A 5000-nucleotide genomic window follows, 5' to 3' on the forward strand; every position below is an offset into this window, starting at 1 on the left:
CGAGGAGAGCCAACGCATGGGCGCGCGCACGGCAATTTAATGCCACGCCCACGCCAGCGTAGAGCTCTCCTCGCAATCCCCAAGCTCGGCGGTCCGCACCAGCCGCGTCGGCCAGGCCTCCATCTTGCGAGCACGGGCAGCTGCCACCGCAGCCGGAGGCGAAGGATCTCGAAGGGACAAGGGACAGGCCGCGGGGGGGAACGACAGGGACAATCATGCGGGGGGCTGTCAGCCCCGGCTCGCAAGACGGAGGCCAGGCCTCGGCAGCGGGCACGTCACGCCACGAGGTCGGGGATTGCGAGGAGAGCCAACGCATGGGCGCGCGCACGGCAATTTAATGCCACGCCCACGCCAGCGTAGAGCTCTCCTCGCAATCCCCAAGCTCGGCGGTCCGCACCAGCCACGTCGGCCAGGCCTCCGACTTGCGAGCAGGGGCAGCGGCCACCGCCGCCGTGACGTCGCGGCAAGCAGACAGCCGCGCAGCAGCTGCCAGCACCTTGGCACAAGCACGGCAAATGAATGCCACGCCCACGCCGCGGATAAGCAGCCCCAACGCGCCCGACAGCTTGGAGCGGGTCCCGAAGACGGTGGCCGGAATCGGGTCGTCGCCGGCCGGAAAACGGGTCATCGATGCCGGCAATACTTCGGGCCATGAGGCCCCCCACCTTAGTCCGAGTTTAGCAACAGCCCACATATCCCCCGCGGCAGGCCTATGGGCGCCAGGCCAGCGCGCCCCATGGCCAGTCAGGGGGCACCCCCCTAAAGAGCAATAAGTGTCATTGAAGCTCTGGCAGGGGGAGACACTACTAGGTCCCAGCTGTCACCCCCCCTCTAAAAAATTCATTTCTTGGTATTTTGAGCTGAAATTTTGCACAGAGGTTGGCAAAAATCCAATCCAACTTTATTAATTTTTCCAGAATTTTTCGAGGTCGGGAAGTATTTTTTTTTATTTTCCTACCATTAAAAATCGAGGAAATCGGAAAAAATAGGAACCGGCCCGGAATGACCCCAAATTCAGTGGGCAGCCTCATAAAAATATGGCTGATTTTACTGGATTGATTTCATGTGGAAAGCACGACGTTTTGTTGTAGGAATGCGGGAACCCCGGCGGCTCGCCTGCCGCGGCCAGCGACGTCGGGCTGGCCCCTGCAGCGCCTAGCCTCTCCCACGCGGGGGGCAGGCCAGAACGCGGGGGGCCAGGGCCCGAAGGCAGCCCCCCCGCGGGCGAGAGAGCAAGCCAGCAGGGGCTGTCGCCTGCCGCGGCCAGCGACGTCGGGCTGGCCCCTGCAGCGCCTAGCCTCTCCCACGCGGGGGGCAGGCCAGAACGCGGGGGGCCAGGGCCCGAAGGCAGCCCCCCCGCGGGCGAGAGAGCAAGCCAGCAGGGGCTGTCGCCTGCCGCGGCCAGCGACGTCGGGCTGGCCCCTGCAGCGCCTAGCCTCTCCCCCGCAGGGGGCAGGCCAGAACGCGGGGGGCCAGGGCCCGAAGGCAGCCCCCCCGCGGGCGAGAGAGCAAGCCAGCAGGGGCTGTCCGCGCGTCGCGCGGCGCGGCATGGCTGCGGGGGCCGCGCGCGCGCGCCCAAGCGCCCAAGGGCCCCCAAGGGCCCCAGGCCCTCAGGCCCCAGCGCCCCAGCGCCCAGCGCGGGCGGGCGCGCGCGCGCGTGTGGTCTTTGAGGGGCGCCGGCCTGGTGGCTCCCTAAAGAGCAATAAGTGTCATTGCAGCTCTGGCAGGGGGAGACACTACTAGGTCCCAGCTGTCACCCCCCCTCTAAAAAATTCATTTCTTGGTATTTTGAGCTGAAATTTTGCAGAGAGGTTGGCAAAAATCCAATCCACCTTCATTAATTTTCCCAGAATTTTTCGAGGTCGGGAAGTATTTGTTTTAATTTTCCTACCATTAGAAATCGAGTAAATCCGCAAAACTAGGAACCGGCCCGGAATGACCCCAAATTCAGTGGGCAGCCTCATAAAACTATGGCTGATTTTACTGGATTGGTTTCATGTGGAAAGCACGACGTTTTCTTGTAGGAATGCGGGAACCCCGGCAGCTCGCCTGCCGCGGCCAGCGACGTCGGGGACGCTGGCCTGCGCTGTCGAGCCCGCGAGGGCTGTCTCCGCGGCAGGCCCCCCCTGAACGGGGCACGACAGGCCACCGCGCTGGCTCGTCCAGCGTCGACAGTCCCTCGTCCAGGTTTCAGATCGCGCCAAGTCGAACCCATGACCTGCTCAAGCCATCGTGCGCTGCCGAATTCGCATCTGCGTGTAGGCTGCCATTCCACGCGGCAGCCCCTGTTTTCGTCAGCGTGCCCCCCTGACGAATTTTCCTGCCTGGCCCAGTCCAGCGTCCAGCCCCTGTTCGTCGAAAAATCTGCGCTGCTGATTTTCCACGACGAGCCTACTTTCGTCAGCGTGCCCCCCTGACGAATTTTCCTGCCTGGCCCGGCCAGTCCAGCCCCTGTTCGTCGAAAAATCTGCGCTGCCGATTTTCCACGCGGCAGCCCCTGTTTTCGTCAGCGTGCCCCCCTGACGAATTTTCCTGCCTGGCCCGGCCAGTCCAGCCCCTGTTCGTCGAAAAATCTGCGCTGCCGATTTTCCACGCGGCAGCCCCTCTTTTCGTCAGCGTGCCCCCCTGACGAATTTTCCTGCCTGGCCCGGCCGGTCCAGCATCCAGCCCCTGTTCGTCGAAAAATCTGCGCTGCCGATTTTCCACGCGGCAGCCCCTCTTTTCGTCAGCGTGCCCCCCTGACGAATTTTCCTGCCTGGCCCGGCCGGTCCAGCATCCAGCCCCTGTTCGTCGAAAAATCTGCGCTGCCGATTTTCCACGCGGCAGCCCCTGTTTTCCTCAGCGTGCCCCCCTGACGAATGTTCGTCGAAAAATCTGCGCTGCCGATTTTCCACGCGGCAGCCCCTGTTTTCCTCAGCGTGCCCCCCTGACGAATGTTCGTCGAAAAATCTGCGCTGCCGATTTTCCACGCGGCAGCCCCTCTTTTCGTCAGCGTGCCCCCCTGACGAATTTTCCTGCCTGGCCCGGCCGGTCCAGCATCCAGCCCCTGTTCGTCGAAAAATCTGCGCTGCCGATTTTCCACGCGGCAGCCCCTCTTTTCGTCAGCGTGCCCCCCTGACGAATGTTCGTCGAAAAATCTGCGCTGCCGATTTTCCACGCGGCAGCCCCTCTTTTCGTCAGCGTGCCCCCCTGACGAATTTTCCTGCCTGGCCCGGCCGGTCCAGCATCCAGCCCCTGTTCGTCGAAAAATCTGCGCTGCCGATTTTCACCGACGAGCCTACTTTCGTCAGCGTGTCCCCTTGACGAATTTCCCTGCCTGGCCTGGACAGTCCATCTTCCAGCCCATGTTCATCGAAAAATCTGCGCTGCCGATTTCCCCGACGAACCTGCAGCTGCACAAATCTGCGCTGCCGATTTCCCCCCCTGTCGGCATGGCTGCCGCTGCCCCGATGTCCAGACCAACAGTCTTTTTTGTCGACTTTGCCGATTTTGTCCGCGCTGCCGATTCCAACACTACCCCCTGCATCCAAACCAGCATTGTTTCGTCAGCTCTTCCCCTGACGATTTTAGCCCTGTAACAAACAGTAGGCCTCCAATCCCGCCAACGGGAGCCAAGTTGATAGGGAAGAGAATTGAATGACGCGCCTGGTCCTCGCACCCCGCCACCCGAGGGGCCTTTTTCCCGGCAGCCTCTGAAAAACTCTAGCTTTCACGGTCCTCGCCGCCCCTCACCACCATGGCAGGCCTCTAATCCCACCCATCAGCAGTTGTAGCCGATAGGGCAGTGATTTGAATGACGCGTCGCGGGCCGCCGGGTCATCTCACCCGGCCATTAATTGGAGCGTTTTTGGCTGGCCGAGGATGGGGGGATGGATCTCTTCTTCCGAAAAAGCAAACAGTACATCGGGAGTTATGTTGACGGGGCATGGAATTGAATGACCCGTCGCGGGCCGCCGGGTCATCTCACCCGGCCATCCCGGGGAGCGTTTTTCCCGGCAGCATCGGGGAAACTCTTGCTTTCACTGCCCGCTGCCCAAGTCCCCACTCGCATCGGCCCCCCGCGCCAACAAGCCAACGCTGCCGAATCGGCAGACACTGCTGCCGAGTCTGCCGACACTGCCCCGCGGGCTGCCACTGCCCCAGTGTCTAAACCAGCGGTCTTTCTCATCGAGCCTTGGACTATCCAGTCCGTCCTGACTCATCGCCAGCACCTGCTGCCGATTCTGCCGACTTTGCCGATTTTCTCGGCGCTGCCGATTCCAACACTGCGCCCACCGTGTCTGAACCAGCGCTGTTTCCTCAGCGTGTCCCCTCGACGAATTTTCCTGCCTGGCCTGGACAGTCCACCGTCCAGCCCGTGTTCGTCGAAAAATCTGCGCTGCCGATTCTGCCGACTTTGCCGATTTCGTCGGCGCTGCCGATTCCACCACTGCCCGCCGTGCCTGAACCAGCGCTGTTTCGTCAGCGTGTCCCCTCGACAAATTTTCCTGCCTGGCCTGGACAGTCCATCGTCCAGCCCATGTTCGTCGCAAAATCTGCGCTGCCGATTTTCCCCGACGAACCTGCAGCCGCACAAATCTGCGCTGCCGAATCTGCCGACACTGTCCCGCGGGCTGCCACTGCCCCAGTGTCTAAACCAGCAGTCTTTCTCGTCGAGCCTTGGACTATCCAGCCCGTCCAGACCCATCGCCAGCACCCGCTGCCGATTCTGCCGACTTTGCCGATTTCGTCGGCGCTGCCGATTCCAACACTGCCCGCCGTGCCTGAACCAGCGCTGTTTCGTCAGCGTGTCCCCTCGATGAATTTTCCTGCATGGCCCGGCCAGTCCAGCGTCCAGCCCATGTTCGTCGAAAAATCTGCGCTGCCGATTCTGCCGACTTTGCCGATTTCGTCGGCGCTGCCGATTCCAACACTGCCCCCCGTGCCTGAACCAGCGCTGTTTCGTCAGCGTGTCCCCTCGACAAATTTTCCTGCCTGGCCTGGACAGTCCATCGTCCAGC

The sequence above is a fragment of the Populus nigra genome, chromosome 2 (assembly GCF_951802175.1).
Source record: "Populus nigra chromosome 2, ddPopNigr1.1, whole genome shotgun sequence".
NCBI lineage: Eukaryota > Viridiplantae > Streptophyta > Magnoliopsida > Malpighiales > Salicaceae > Populus > Populus nigra.